The 17,304-nt window shown below is 43.1% G+C and overlaps 2 pseudogenes; both read right to left on the reverse strand.

Moving 5' to 3' along the window:
• Positions 1–304: 304 nt before the first annotated feature.
• LOC102827360 lies at positions 305–10,870 on the reverse strand (annotated as a pseudogene).
• A 1,493-nt stretch (positions 10,871–12,363) lies between these two features.
• On the reverse strand, positions 12,364–12,859 carry LOC102822794 (annotated as a pseudogene).
• Positions 12,860–17,304: the final 4,445 nt, after the last annotated feature.

Genomic DNA, 17,304 nt, shown 5'->3' on the forward strand with positions numbered 1-17,304 from the left:
GAATTTCCCTTACCTTTCAATTACATTTTCCATATACTCTTTAAGTCCTCTCCAGCATGACACTATCTCAAGTAGAGGTATTCAGTGAGTGCTCGCACACTGTAAAACTTTCCCATGTAACATTCTTTACACTACATGAATGGTATAAAGTAGAGGGATAAGCAAATGCTTTCCAACATTACTTACACTAATATTGTTTCATTCGAGGGGACTTTCACAAGGCTTCAAAAGGATGAGATAACTAGTTTCCTTCACTGCATACATACATAAGGCATCACCACTGTAAGTGAGATCCGAGGAACAATTAACAGGTGTTTCTGCATTCTTTACATTCGTAAGAGCTCCTTCCACTGTGAGATCGCTCATGTGCAGTGAGGGCAGAGGAATGGCCAAGGCTTTCCCACATTTCATACTCACAAGGCCTCTATCCACTGTGAGTTATGATATGTGTCGTGAGGGATGAGGACCGACTAAACGCTTTCCCACACTCCTTACATTCATAGGGTTTCTCTCCACTGTGGGTTCTTAAATGGTTAATAAGGTGTGAGTAACAATTAAAGGCATTGCCACACTCTTTACATTCATAAGGCCTCTCTCCACTGTGAGATCTTATATGTGTGGTGAGGGCCGAGGAGTGACGAAAGGCTTTCCCACACTGCATGCATCCGTAAGGCCTCTCTCCACTGTGAGTTCTTTTATGTCTAATGAGGGATGAGGAGTGACCAAATGTCCTTCCACACTCCTTACATTCATATGGTCTCTCTCCACTGTGAGTTCTTATATGGCTAGTGAGGTATGCAAGCTGACTGAAGGCTTTTCCACATTCCTTACACCCATAAGGTTTCTCTCCACTGTGGGATCTCACATGTGTCGTGAGGGAGGTGGACCGACTAAAGGCTTTCCCACACTCCTTGCATTCGTAAGGCCTCTCTCCACTGTGAGCTCTCATATGAATAATGAGTTGTGAGGACAAACCAAAGGCTTTCCCACACTCTTTACATTCATAGGGCCTCTCTCCACTGTGAGTTATGATATGTGTTGTGAGGGATGAGGACCGACTAAAGGCTTTCCCACACTCCTTACATTCATAGGGCTTCTCTCCACTGTGAGTTCTTATATGGCTAGTGAGGTGGGAGGAACAATTAAAGGTTTTCCCACATTCCTTACATTTATAGGGCCTCTCTCCACTGTGTGTTCTTATATGTCGAGTGAGGTGTGAGGACAGATTAAAGGCTTTTCCACATTCCTTACATTCATAAGGCTTCTCTCCACTGTGAATTCTAATGTGTGTAGTGAGATTTGAGGAATAAATAAAGGCTTTCCCACATTCCTTACATTTATAAGGCCTCTCTCCACTGTGAATTCTTATATGGGTAGTGAGATTTGAGGACCGACTAAAGACTTTCCCACATTCCTTACATTCATAAGATCTTTCTCCACTGTTGGTTATTATATGATTAGTGAGAGGTGAAGATGAACTAAAAGGTTTTCCCCAATCCTTACAATTATAAAATTTCTCTCCAATAAGAGTTCTTACAATGGGACTTAGGAAAGAGGGGCACCTACAAGCTTCTTTTCCACACTGCTTACACTGATAAGGTTTGTTTTCACGGTAAGATCTGATGTGATGTTGAAATGATGTGATGTTGAAATCCATCAGAGTTTTTTCACGTTCAAAGCATTCAGAAGAATGTACTTCAGCAGGAGTGCTTTTGAGACTGGTAAAATTTGCCATCTGAGTGAAACTTTTTGCCCACTGATTATCTTCTTCATCTTTCTTTACTTTACCATCTTGACGTTCACGTAGGCTCTCTACCATGTATCTTCTGTTAAAGACAGATGGTACATGGTTAGAATTAATTCTGTTATCATTTCACAATCACTACACACAGTGAATTTCCGTATTTTCCATCCTAAATTGAACCACGTCATAGAGGGCACCTATCATCACTGTCAAAGGCTTTCTAACGAATGGGGCTTTCTGCTAATGAGGTACTAGTGAACTATGTTCAAATACTCAGTATCTGATTCACCTTTATGGAAATATTTTGTCAAAATTTTGTGAACTCACACTTTATAAAGTGGTGAGTTAAGTGCCATGGAGTTGGTTCCAACTCAGAGACCCTGTATAGGGTTTCTGACTGAGGAGTACTGGTGAATTTGAACCACTGACCTTGTGGTTATATATAAATTTGTTGTTGGTAAGTGCTGTCGAGTCGATTCCGACCCATAGTGACCCTGTATAGGGTTTCCAAGGAGCAGGTGATGAGCCTGAACTGCCAACCTTGCAGTTCAAAGGACTTTGCAGTTTGACACCATTAGCCCATAGGACCACACCAGGACCCCTATGTAAGTAGCTCTAAAATTAGCTCATACACTCATGTATACATATACAAACATAAGGGAGACCTGGTGGTGCTGTGGACTAGGCACTGGGCAGCTAACCACAGGTCAGCAGTTCAAACCCACCAGACATCCCGTGGGAGGAAGATTAGCCTGTCTATTCCCCTAAAGACTTCATCTCAGGATCCCTATATATGGTTGCTATGAGTCTGCATCGACTCGAAGGAAGTGGATTTTGGTATAGATACACAAATGTCACGACGTCTTGGGACTAAGGACCACTCTCTGTCACGAGAAGGCTACACACATCATATCACTCACCTCCCCTGGTTGTAGTAATCATCACTGCCAGGAAATTCACAGATTTTCTCCAATATGGAAGAGCAGCCGTCATTCCTCATGAATCCCACGATTATGTGTTCCCTGGATAACTTCTGTCCAATATTATCCTGTTGAGAAACTGACCCCAATAGTTTTCAGTGGAATTTCACGATATGAAATGTAACAGCAAGGTATCTTTATGAGGAAAAACATCTGTGAGGAAAGAAGTCCTTCTTGAGGCATATGGCAGATCCCGGTCTTTTGACAATTATCAAAATTTTGTTAAGAAAATAATTTCATTATGATAGAATGATGGTAACATAAATAGCATATAAGTAGGAAGCAAGGTAGAAAGTTACTATCAGCAATGCATGTGCATAAAAGTAGCATTATGGGAAGAAATAGGAAAAGTATTTCCACAAACACAGAAAGCATGGAAGAATTGCTAGAGTCTGTGTGGGTATATGTGGACATTTGCCTACTCAGACCAAGAGGCTTGTTTTGGTTTTTTTTGAAAGTTGACTTCTTCAAATGTCATTTCCTTTCAGCAGGGCTGGCCCTTCCTGGTCCTTCCCAGACACGGGGCCTCTGGAGAAGTCTTTTCTCCACTCTCTTAGCACTTTCCCTTGCTTCCCAAGGAAAGAAAAAAATGAATGTGGCTAACATGTGCTCACGGAAAAAGACACATAATGTGGCAAGATAAACAGTACACTTCCCTGACACTGACACTGTCTCTATAGACAGACAGGTATTAGGTTTATTTGTAGCAAAAGAATCACCTCAAATTGGCAATTGTTGTTAAGTGCTGTCAAGTCTATTCCAGCTCATAGCGATTCTATATAGGGTTTCTGAGGAGCGACTGGTGAGCTTGAACTGCTGACTTTGAGGTTCAAACAACTTTGCAGTGCAGCACATTAACCCACATCTAATGTCCTAAATCACAGGTGTCTCTTGGCCCCAAACCGACACCTGAAGTTAATATTCACAAGAGCCTCAAATTTTTAACCACAAAAGAAATAGACAGTTGAATACCCAGCTTTTTGTATTTCTGGGGAAGCCATTAGAATCTAAGCCCCAAAGGGCTGTGATAACATTTATCATGTTTGCCAATATAATTCCTCAGTGCAAATCCTCAAAAAAAAGGCAGTGAGTACAATCTATTTATTCACTAGAGAAGTAAATAAATATGAAGCCATCTTTACCTGAACTCAGGTTTCTGAAGGTTTCCATCATCACATCCTGGTAAAGTTTCCGCTGAGAAAAATCCAGCAAAGTCCATTCTTCCTGGGTAAATGTCACAGCCACATCCTCAAAGACTACTGAGTTCTATAAGAAGACAATTTCTGGATCAGCAAGGTACCATGTTCCTCAGCGTGTGCAAAAGGATGAACGAGGCTGTTTGTATAGGGAACCGATGATTCCCAGGAAGGTTCAGCAGTCAACTCTAGATTTCGGCCATCCGCTTCATCCCTCAGCTGACCTTATTTGCCTCCTGAATGTTGACATCTAATATTATAGATTAATAGATGTTTCTAACACTGACCTTTATCTCTCTACAGTGACCAACTCCAGAGTTATTCATCTTTATATTTTTAGTCCAAAACAGCCAGAACACATAGCAAAGGGGAGAGAAGTCTTCTACGAATGAAAAGACCTATTTTCACATTCAGACCATCAATTCTTTGCGGAAAAAAAATCAGTTTGGCCTCCTTCCATTTAAGATCCACCAGAACATACAATAAAAATGAAGTATGGGCTGAAGGCAGAATGAGACATTAATAGCTGGGAAACAGTAGTGACGGCATGCTTGTCCTTTTGCTCCGTACCAGCTATGGGAAACCCAAGTGCCCACACAAACAGAGCAGCAACCAAGACCTGAACTGCTTACTTCTGTTCAAGAAGCCAGGTCATTAGGAGGTAGGAACACTCGCCAAAAGAGGCTATTATTCGAGAACTAAAAATTTTCATGTCGTTCACCTACTCAGCAGTTACTGTCATCCTATCTCGCAAGTGAGAGGATTAGAAAATTAAACAGAGCTCAAGTAAGGAAACAGAAAACATAACATAGATTTCCCCAAAAGTCTCAAAAACTCGAGCCTGAATGCAACTGAACATTTATTATTAGTAACTATTCCCCCTCAGCGGAGTCCTGGTGTATACCTGTACCATTGCTGCAAACACAGCCAGGAACATGGTGGCACACACAGGGCCAAAGACAGTACTAAACAACTTCGGGGAACGAGTTGCTGAGTTTAAGGGCTCAGGACCGTGGCCTTGGAGGCAGCAAGTCAACTGGTATAAAAAAGTCCACAAAGAGACTGTTCTACCTCCTACTTTGCTGAATAGCGACTGGGGGCTTACAACCTTCTTTTAAAAGATCCTGAGAAGCTCTAAGGTGCAACTAACAGTCTCTCCCTGCCTGGAGGAAAGAAGAATGATGAAAACTGAAGACATATGACATCAACATCAGTCTCTGACCCTGAGACCAGAAGAACTAGATAGATGTGCTCAGTTACCATCACTGCCAACTGGTGAAATGGATCACATTAGAAGACCCTAGAGTTGGGGAGTCATGGTGTGGTGTTGCAAAATAATGCACTGGACCACAACAGTGGTTTGAACCATAAAGTCAGCGGTTCAAACCCACTAACCACTCCTCAGAAACCCTGTACAGGGTCACTGTGAGTCAGAATTGACTGGACTTAGAGTGGGACAAAATTTGGAACAAAACTCAAACTCATAAAAGAGACCAGGTTTAGTGGTTGGGTAGAGCCTGATGGGACCCTTGAACTCTGGCCCTTGGTCCTCCTTCAGGTCTGGAACTGAACTCACCTCCATGGATCAATTTTCATCCAAAATGCAGACAAATCAACAAAAGAAATAATAATACTATGTGCTATGCACACCTTAGATTAATCAAACATCTGAGATCAAAAAGGTAGCATTTACCCAATGACAGGTAAGGAAAGGAAAGGAGGAGGAATGGCAAGCAGAAATGCAGAGGAAGTAGGGTAAGTAATATTACATTAGGGGATTGTAATCACTGAGATGAAATGAAATGGTAAGAACTATTGAATGTAAAACTGATGTAAAAACTCTGCAAACTTTCACCCAATTCATAAATATCTAAACACAACAATGAGTGGAGTAACACTCTGCCATCTGCTGGGTATAGAATGAGATCTCAGATCCGGAACCGGAAGAGCTTACGACCAACAAGAAGAACCAGGAACACAGTGCATCCTTTGGACCTTAAGATCCCTGCGCTCACTTCCTCGATCCAGGAGGCATTGTGGAGACACCAAAGCAACGGCAGCAGAACCAAGAACATAGCATGTGAGAAAGCGAGGCAGGCTTCTTGACCCACGCAGCAAGTGCTGCAGAGTTGTGAGTACTGTCTGTGAGGTCTGTGTGGCCAGCGCAATGCAGCCTCAGCCTTCGCAGAAAGGCAGGGGGACTGGTGTCACGAGTGGTAAACCAGGTAGAAGGGGGACACACGTCTGGCCTCAACCTCATAGGCACTGACCTTGGGCTGGTGCTGACTTTGAATCTCCTTCCTCCTGGTAAAATCAGAGGAGGTCAGATGCCACCCCACACTTTTCTTACTTATGAAATCTTTGTCGTTGTTAGGTATCTTCGAGTTGGTTTTCACTTATAGTGACCCTCTGTACAACAGAATGAAACGCTGCCTGGTCCTGCACCAGCCTCACACTCATCGCTATGGAATATCTAAATAGGCAAATGTATAGAGGCCAAAAGGTTACCAGGGCTGGAGGAAGCGAAAGGGGGAATGGTAATGTTTAATTAAGAGGTAATGTAGTGGTTACGAATCAGGCTGCAAACTGCAAGCTCAGCAGTTCGAAACTACCAGCTGTTCCACGGGAGAAAGATGAGGCTTTCTGCTCCCATAAAGATTTACAGCCTCGGAAACCCTGTACAGGGCCGCTATGAGTCGGAACCGACTCCACAGCACATAACACCAACAGGGTTTCTGCTAAGGGTAACAGAAACACTCGGAAGCTGACAGTACTTACAGGTGCACAACACAGTAAAAGTCATTAATGTTACTACATTGTATATGTTGTTGTTGCTGTTGAGTGCCGTTGAGTGGATTCCGACCCATAGCAACCCTGTATAGGGTTTCCAAGGAGCAGCTGGTGAGCTTGAACCGCCAACCATGCAGTTCAAAAGACTTTGTAGTCTGATGCATTAGCCCACAGCACCACATAAATGGTTAAAATAGAAGGTTTTGTTATATATATAACATCATACATCTATGAAATGTCATCACTAGAAAGAAACTTAGTTTCTTGGCCTGTGTGTGAAAGAACAGAGAGAGATTTAGATATTATGAGGCTATAGGGGAGGTAACTGGGTACTTTGAAGATTTAATGCCAACCTTCTTGTCGTTGTATGCCATGAAGCCGATTCAGACTCCGAGAATCTTAGGCCATGAAAACCTGGAGAAATAAGAGCACATGTGAGCAACTTCAGTGTGGAAAGAATGAGCTTACAAGGTAATTGGATCTGAGTCACTTTGTTATTAATATGGAAAAAAAACAAAAAACAAAACAGGGTTACTTACATAAGAAAAATCACAGTGAATTATAATTCCAAATACTAAAAGACATTTGCTAGCTAGTGACACTGGAGTTAGCAATGATTTTTCACACAGAACAGTTAAACTCAGATACTTCAAGTTTTTGATCTACTATTTATAGCAGCTGATTCTTTAGTGTCTATTCTCCTTTTGTTCTATGCAAAATTACAAACTTTTGTTGTTTACATATAATAGGTTTGATCTACATATACCCTCTTTATGCAACATTAGTAAATTGGGTTAAAAATAAACCATCTCTAGGTGGCTCCATACGATAAGCACTGGATTGCAAGGCACAGGGTCCGTGGTTCGAGCCAGTGCTCAGCAAGAGAAAGAGAGAAAGATCTAAAAGCCTCAGAAACCCTATACAGGGTTGCTATGAGTGGAAACCAACTTGAAGGCATTTAACAACAGTCCTATTAAAGATGCCACACACATTTATTTCTTGATTCACATTCAAAATTCTTAGGCACCGTCAAGTTGGTTCTGACTCACAGGAACCCTACGTAAAGCAGAATGGACCCTGCCTGGTGCGGCTCCATGGTCACAATCATCATAGGGCGGAGACCATTGGTGCCGCCACCACGTCTGTCCAGCTCCCTGATTCAGGCTGAACTTTTTTTTAGCTGACCCTGGATCAAGAATGATGTTCTTCTCCAAGGATTGGACCCTCCTGAGAACATGTCCAACGCACGTGAGACAAAGTCTCGCCATCCTGGCTTTTAAGGAGCATTCTGGCTGTCCTTCTTCCAAGACAAATTTGTTTATTCTTTTGGCAGTATATGATATTTTCAGTATTTTTCAACACCAAAGTATTTCAAAGGCATCGATTCTTCTTCCAATTTCCCTTTTCACTGTCCAGTGTTCACATTCATATGAGGCTACTAAAAATACCATGACCTGGGCCAGCTGTAGTCTTCTAAGTGACATCTTTGCTTTTTTAGCACTTCAGATTTATCCAATGTAATACATCATTTGATTTCTTGACTGCGGCTTCCATGGGCATTGATCATTGATTCAAGTAATCATTGACCATGATATTACTTACTGGTCCAGTTGTGAGGAGTTTTGCTTTTGGTATGTTGAGATGTAATCTGGCTGTAGTCTCTGATCTTCATTCTGTGAGTGCTTCAAGTCCTCTTCACTTTGAGCAGAGGAAGATTATCACCTATATATCACAGGTTGTTTATGAGACTTCCCCCAATCCTGATGCCAGGTTCTTCATTAACATGTTGTTATTATGTGCCATGGAGACGGTTCTGACTCATAGCGAGGCCCTGCACAGGGTTTCAGAGGCTATAAATCTTTATAGGAGCAGAAAGCCTTATCTGTCTCCTGTGGAATGACTGGTAATTTTGAACTGCTGACCATGAGATTAGCATCCCAATTCATAACTACTACGCTACCAGAGCACAGGGAATGAATAATACAAACCTAAGGGTCACCTTTCCTGATTTAAAATTACCCAATAGCCCATTTTTATGTTTGAATGACTGCCTTGTAGTCTATGTACAGATTCTGCATGAACACAAATTAAGTTTTGGAATTCCCATCCTTAGCAATGTCATCCATAATTTATTATAATCCACACAGTCCAATGCCTCTGCAGTCAATAAAATATAGATAAAAATCTTTCTGGTATTCTCGGCTCTCAGCCAAGATCAAACTGACACCAGTAACAACATTCTGCATTTCACAACATCTTCTGAATCTGGCTTGAATTTCTGGCAGATCTCTGTCAATGTATTGCTGCAACCATTTTTGATTTATCTTCAAAACACCACTTTTCTTACAGTTTGTTTTACTGTGGTAGTTTGTGTCTTGCTGTAATGCTGGAAGTTTTGCCACCAGTATTTCAAATACCATCAGGGTCATCCATGGTGGAGACGTTTCACTGAAACTTCCAGACTAAGAAGGACCTGGTGATTTATATTGTTTTTAATTGGTCTGTAAAAGTCTTATTAAAAAAAAAAAAAGCTAAAAAAGTACTTGCCTTAAAACATGACTTTCTACTAGTTGCACATTTCACATTTATTTAAATGAGCATTTTACAAAATAGGGAGAATGGTAGCTCCATAGGATAAACATTGAACTGTGACCCACAAGGTCGGTAGTTCGAGCCTACCAGATGCTCCACAGGAGAAAGATGAGTCTCCTTCTGCTCCTGCTAAGATTTACTGCCTCCAAAACCTTATACAGGATTCGGCTATGAGTCAGAAATGCCTAAAGAGCACTTAACAGCAACTTCGTAAAATAATTATTGCAAAGAATTAAATAATTTTTGCAACACTGTAGTATGGCTGAGAGCTAGGTCTATGTAAGAATTTTGATTAGTTTCATTAAACATGCCTCCCATTTTGCCTTCATTCGTAACATATATGGCTCCTGACAATGGGAACATGCATCGCTTTTGCTCCAACAACCTTTCAATCTGTTAAGAAGTGTGGCTTTTTGGTAGCAAAACTTGTGGCTGCTTCCCAGCATCCGTCCTGCAAAGGGGCTGCCTCGGCCAAGCCTTCCGACCTAAGACACACACTGGGCTTGTTGATCTCTGTAAATCCATGATCACCTATATTACGCTTGTTCAGCCAGATCACATTTTACAGCAGATCAGCTAGAGCTGTCCGTACTACTGCTCAAGCAGATTTAAAAAGAAAAAAGAAAAAAAAAAAAAGCTTTCTACAGTACCGCCAAAAATTCCTCTTATGACAAATTCCTCCTGAAATTGGGATAACGATGGTCCTAAATGCACGCACTAAACTCTATAATCTACCTTAAACACCTGTATCCAATTAAGTAAAGGGCTCTTTGTTGTTGTTAAAGGCGGTCGAGTCGGTTCCCACCCATAGCGGCCCTGTATAGGGTTTCCGAGGAGCGACGAGTGGGCTTGAACCGCCCACCTTGAGGTTCAAATGGCTTTGCAGTCCAGTGCATTAACCCGCATCGCCACACCAGCCGTGCCCATAAACTGATTCTGTCTGATCAGTAATGACAACAGTCCTGCTTTAAGGGAGCACACAACGCAGAGGGGCCCGGTGGGCTGTAGACTGGAGGAGGAGGAGCGGGCATTTGGACTCTACGAGGCCCGTTACTCTGCATTTTCAAACTCCCTGGGAAGTGACGCGGCAGGTCTGGGAGTCACACTTTTGATCAGCGAAAATGTACACGAGTTTACCTGGTAAATAACCGAGCGACAAGGCACAGTCCACGCCGGTGCAGGAGCAGCTGCGGTCCCGGAGAGCGCGGGCCGGGTAGGCCGGGCTCTCGGACAAGCGGCGGGATCCCCAGGTCCACCGCAGTTCCAGGGGGTAGCGCGGCTCTGGAGTAGCCGGAGGAGGTCGAGAGACCGGGATCACGCAGAGGAGCAGGAGCAGCGCCCTCAGACCCCGGCACAAGAGTAGTGAGTCCAGCAGGATGCCGCCAGACTACACTGACCTCACGGCGGAGCTCTAGCGGAACCAAATAGCGCCGCCAGCTGGAGGACGCTCACTTCCGCCTCCGGCTTCAGAGACGCTTCTAGCCTGAGGCCGGGCACTTCCGCTTCCTGTTTCTGGTACTCCAGGTGTCACAGGGAAAAGGTTCCGTGCGCAGCCCAAAGGACAACATCTAGTGACCCTGGGTCTATCCACTGCAGACTTTCTTTCCTCGGTAGAAAATGCGTCGTCGTGGTGGTTATGTACCGTGGAGTCGGTTCCGACTCATAGCGACCCTATACAGGGTTTCCGAGGCTGTAAATCTTTACAGGAGCAGAAAACCTCATCTTTCTCCAGTGGAGCAGCTGGTAGTTTCGAACTGCTGATCTTGGGGTTCGCAGCCCTACTCGTAACCACTACGCTACCAGAGTATACAAACTTAAAAGGCAGATTTCAGTAGCCAAGCTTTCTGATACACCTGGGAAGGAAAATATTTCCATATTTGACCTTTGGAAAAATTTTTTTACCAAGTTCTTTAAAGAAATAATTTGGTGGTTCTTCTATTTGCCCATCTTTAGAATCCTGGAAGTTTAAAGTGTTGGCTTCTGTTTCATAGTTTATCGTATGATGTTAGATGCCATGAAGTGGGTTCAACTCATAGTGACCAAGGAAAGAGTGCACCATGCTCATCAATGTTATGTTTGAGCCATTGTTGCAGTTACTACGTCAGCCCATCTCATGAGACTTTTATAACATGTCCTAAGTTAGTGAAACAAGTCTTGCCATTCGTGCTTCCAAGGAGCATTCTGGCTGTACTTTTTCCAACACAGATTTGTTCACTCTTCTGACAGTCCATGGTACAACCAATATTCTTCACCAACACTATCATTCAAGTGCATCAATTCTTCTGTGTATACATGCATAAAACCACCTCCAAGATCCCCAGGTGATATTGCTGTTTCCCCAAGTAATATTGTCATTGGTAGTAACCAGTGTTCTGTTAATACCTAGAGACAGGTTTTGCATGTTCTCTGTCTTCATACAGTTAGAATCATAGTGCACGAACTCTGTGGTGTCTGATGTGAGATTTTATCTACGCTGTTACATATAACACTGGTTTGTTCCTTGCTTGCCGCTATGTAGTGTTGTATGAATATACATATATATTTAATTAATTGTTGTCTTTTATTATTATTATTATTGAAATTTCCTTACTGGCCCTGCCTCCAAACAAGTGACTCAACCAGGGGAAAGGAGATGGGGAACTAGCTGGTGCGGGGAGGGCTCGTCTCCACAACAATTCTATTTATACACAGAACTAAACAGACAAGCACAGAGTCACTATTGTGGTTAGAAGTTGGCAGCCTGGAAAGGGGTAGGTACAGTTGGGGAATGGGGGTGTTGTTAAAAAAAAAAAAATACAGGCCCCTCCCAAACTGGAGTGCCTGGGGGGCTTTCAGTTTCAATCCAAAAGGTATAATCAGATCAAAAGCTGTTGGGAAGGTCAAAACCCTCAGGGGTGGACAGAGGGAGGAAGGTCCAGCGGGTGTTGGACTATTTGGCAACTGGGGTGAAGAGATTGCCCTCCCACAGCTGGGATTCTCCCCAGCCTCTCCAGTATGGCAGAAGAGGACAGACTGCAAGTCTTGGGCTGCCAGATGCTCCAGGCAGGGGGCTGAAGGGGGCTCACAAGGGCTTGCCCTCCAGAGAAATGACAGCGCTGCTCACCAGCTTCTCCGCCAGGGTGCAGTGGTCCTTAACCTCCTCATAGCAGTTTGCTTGTAATTCATGCTTTATTCTTGTCAGCTTCTTCTTGATGACGTCCTTGGAACTAGTATGGATCATTTAGCTGTTAAGGTGTGCACACTCGGCGACCCTGAAGATAAAGGCCAGCGCCTCCTTCTTGCTCTCCTTGGTCTCACACGTTACATCATAGAGGGCCTAGCAGAGGGCCTTGTCTGGCAGCATCTTGACAAAGGTGGCATAGGGCTCATCAACAGTCTGCCCACATCACCCACCAGGATCTCCTTGTCCTCCTCTGGGATGATGCTCTTCTAGTTTCCACTCACGTGGAAGAGCACTGCCTTGTGCTGCTTCACCTCTTCTGGTGTCAATGATGTGTGCACCTTCTGTCACTGAACGCCTTGCCGACACTATGAGACACAGCCACCCCAGAGGCCATGTTGCCAGAAGCAAAAGCAGTATGTCAAAAGCCAGAGAGGAAGAGTGCTGCTGCTAGGATCTGATTCTATTTTTTAATGAATCACCTATTGTGGTTTGTTTGTTTGTTTTTAAACCTTTTTATTAAGAATTCAGTGAAAGTTTACAGAACAAATCATCAATTTTGCATTCAACAAATCTACACTTTATTTCATCTCAGTAATTGCAACTCCCTCCATGCAACAACAGGTATCCCACTGCCTCCTTGTGGTTCTTATTTCCATTCCCCAAACCTTCTCAACTTTGTTCTTAGGTGAATTTTGCCCTTTTCATCTTGAATGGTTGACCATTCCATGGTGAGCATACCTTACTAGTGTGGTGGTTTCCCACCCTCCCATTTCCTCTCATATACCTATAGAATAGTGGTTACGAGTTGGGCTGCTAACCTCAAGGTCAGCAGTTCGAAACTACCAGCTGTTCTGCGGAAGAACGATGAGGCTTTTTGCTCCCATAAAGATTTACAGCCTTGGAAACCTTGTACAGGTTCACTATGAGTTGGAACCACACCACCACCACCACCACTGCTTGGCTGAAAATTGGGCCACAAGGGGGAGTTCCATTCCAGCCTAAACATGGCTGAGGGCCACAGTCTCCAGGTCCGTGGGTCTTTTTCTGACCAATAAACCAGGTATTTTTTTATAATTTTGAGTTTTCTTCTATATTTTCTCCCACCCTCTCCCAGACCTTCTAATGTGATCCTTTTCTGAAGAACAGTTGGCAGTGGTAACTGGGCACCATCTAGTTCTGGTTTCAGAGTTGTGGAGACTGAAATTCACATGTTCCATTTGTTTCTCCTTTAGGAGCTCTGGTAGCGTAGTGGTTACGAATCGGGCTGCGAACCTTAAGGTCAGCAGTTCGAAACTACCATTGTGAAGAATGGGTATTTCAGGACACTTTATTGTGCTCATGAGGAACCAGTACATAGTTCAAGAGGCACTTGCTGGAACAGAACATGGGAACACTGAATGGTTTAAAATCAGGAAAGGTTTGCTCCAGAGTTAAATTCTTTCAATCTACTTATTCAGTCTGTATGATGAGCAAATAATCTGAGAAAACAGATCATATGAAGAAGAACATGGCATCAGGATTGGAGGAAGACTCATTAACAACCTGTTATATGCAGATGATACACCCTTGCTTGCTGGTAGGGAAAAGGAGTTGAAATGCTTGTCATGAAGATCAAAGACTGCAGCCTTCAGTAGCACCAAAAGGTAAAGAAAACAGAAATGTTCACCACTGGGCCAATAAATAACTTCATGATAAATGGAGAAAAGATTGAAGTTGTCAAAGGCTTCAATTAGCTTGGATCCACAACCAGTGCTCATGGAAGCAGCAGTCAAGAAATCAAAAGATGACCTCATCGAAAGGTTCAGCAAAGTGGCAGGGTATAAGATCAACATACAAAAATCAATTGGATTTCTCTACAGCAACAGCAATAACGAAGAAAAAGACATTAGGAAAACAATTCCATTTACAATAGCCACACAAAAGATGAAATACCTAGGAAGAAACATAACCAGAGAAACAAAGGACTTATACAAAGAAAATTACAAAACACTACTACAGGAAACCAAAAGAGATCTACAGAAGTGGAAGAACATACTATGTTCCTGGATAGGAAGACTCAACATCGTGAAAATGTCAGTACTACCCAGAGCAATTTACACATATAATGCAATCCCAATCCAGATTCCAACAACATTCTTCAAAGAGATGGAAAGGGCAATTACTAATTTTATATGGAAAGGAAAGAGACCCAGGATAAGCAAAGCACTACTGAAAAGGAAGAACAAGGTTGGAGGTCTCTCACTCCCCGATTTCAAACTTTACTACACAGCTACGGTGGTAAAAAACAGCCTGGTACTGGTACAATGAAAGAGACATTGATCAGAGGAACCGAATCGAGAACCCAGATATCAACCCAACCACCTACAGCCAAATGATCTTCGACAAAATGCCTAGACACATTGCATGGGAAAAAGACAATCTCTTTAATAAATGGTGCTGGCAGAACTGGAAAGCGGTATGTAAGAGACTGAAACAAGACCTTTACATCACGCCATACACAAAAATGAATTCATCATGGATCAAAGACCTAAATGTGAATCCCAAAATGATGAAGATCATCAATGAAAATTTAGGGACAAACGTGAGGGCACTAATTCAGGGCATAGACAGGCTGCCACACATTTTGAAAAGTACACAAGTAAAAATAGACAAAATAGATGAGTGGGACATACTAAAAATTAAAAACCTGTGTTCATCAAAAGACTTCACCAAGAGAGTAAAAAGAGAACACACAGACTGGGAAAAAATCTTCGGCAACGACATATCTGATAAGGGACTCATCTCTAGAATATATAGGAAAATACTACACATCTACAAAACCAAGACAAATAACCCAATCAAGAAATGGGCACAGGATATGAACAGACACTTCACCAGGGAGGAGATCCGGGCAGCCAACAAACATATGAACAGGTGTTCACAATCACTAACCATTAGAGAGATGCAAATCAAAACAACAATGAGATACCATCTCACACCAACAATAACAGCAAAGATGAAAAACGATGAGGACAATAAATGCTGGCGGGGATATGGAGAGACTGGGACACTCTCGCATTGTTGGTGGGACTGCAAAATGGTCCAACATCTCTGGAAAACAATATGGCGCTTCCTCAGAAGATTGAAAATAGAAATACCATTCGATCAAGCAATACCTCTACTTGTTATTTACCCACAAGACAAACAAGCCACAGCATGGGAAGATATATGCACACCAATGTTCATAGCAGCACTATTTACAATAGCAAAAAGATGGAGACAGCCTAAGTGCCCATCGACTGAAGAATGGATAAACAAGCTGTGGTACATACACACAATGCAGTACTATGCTATCTTGGAAAATAACTAGGAAGCTACATGCCACTTCCTAACATGGATGAACCTTAAGGACATTATGCTGAGTGAAATTAGTCAATCACAAAAGGAAAAATACTGTATAGGACCACTAATGTAAATGACTAAGAAAAAGAACCTATACTAATCCACTAAAGTGGATTCCTAGCAGCTCGCTAGGACGTAGGGGTAGGAATAAGGGGGGGGGGGCGGAGAAGGCAGAGCACAGGGCAGGGAATAGACATAGGATAATCTGGGTATTAGGGAGAGGGGCAATATACAAGTAGGGAAAGGGGAATGGAAGAACAAGGCAGACGGGAGAACAATTAGGCAGGTATGAATGAGCTAAATGAGACAGAGGTAAAAACGGATCTAGGCACAGCCTTGGAACAACAGGGCTCTGGGATCCAGAGACTGGGACAGGGTTGGAATGGGGAAAAGTGGGGAATAATGTTGAGATACTTGGCTCACTTTTGAACCTTGGTTTTCCATGTATTATAATATAAAACAGTCACTGGAGGGAGAGTGAAAGGAATAGCCAGAAATATCACCATAGAAAGCTTGTAAGTCCGTCTTCTGCCTATAACTAGTTGGAATACCTAAAATAGGGGTACAATGTATCTAGTGAAGGAGGTCTCATGAGGAGCCTCTGCATTGCATGAAACTATAGAAGGAAGCCTGAATCTCATCCAGACCATCAGAGAAGGGAAACTTTCCTCTTGAAAGGACAAGCAGACCAGCCTGGAGCACCCAGAAAACCAGAAGACACTTCTTGAAAGAAGGACCTACAGGAAAAATACAGAACAACAAGGGCAGTCCGACTGTTACCACAAGAACAAGCAAGCTGTCTGCCCAGGAGATATCAAGGCAAGCAATCGGGTCCTCTTCAGTGCAAATCCTCCTCCAAGACTAAGACGTAATGGGAAAACGCGTTCTGATTGGCGACCACACACGTCACCCATAAAGAGAAGTGACCGAAGAACATCTAAGAAGCAGCGAGCTAAGCCCTGCAACGTTCAGCAGACTATAGTGAGCCCAGGTAGAGACCTGGTCGGCCAGCAGTGAGGCAAGACCTGGGGACTCATGGGCTCAGAGTCAGTGACACAACCACAGAGGACTAGAGAGGAGACTGAAGTGACCAACTGATAAGAAGAGGGCAGACAGACGCAGGAACACCCACACCGGCAGATGATCCCCACTTGCCATGGCTCCAATGATGGGTTGAACAAAGCTCAACCTGAAGACGAAAGAAGAGGAAAAAAAAAAAAAAAGCGTCATCTGATACAGTCTGATAAACTGGACATCCATGTATATATAAATGCAGTAGCTCAAAAGAGGAAACAAATCCCTGCTCCAAGAATTATTCCCACCCCCTCCGCACAAAGAGTAGATAGGGATGGACAACTTGAACATTGACTAACCAAAAATGGGAGAAGGGATACAAAGGTAAGAAGTGACTGGCTTACAAGCTTTCAAGAGGGAACCTAGATCCACAGGGCAGGGAGG

The sequence above is a fragment of the Chrysochloris asiatica genome, unplaced genomic scaffold, assembly GCF_000296735.1.
Source record: "Chrysochloris asiatica unplaced genomic scaffold, ChrAsi1.0 scaffold00271, whole genome shotgun sequence".
Taxonomy (NCBI): Eukaryota; Metazoa; Chordata; class Mammalia; order Afrosoricida; family Chrysochloridae; genus Chrysochloris; species Chrysochloris asiatica.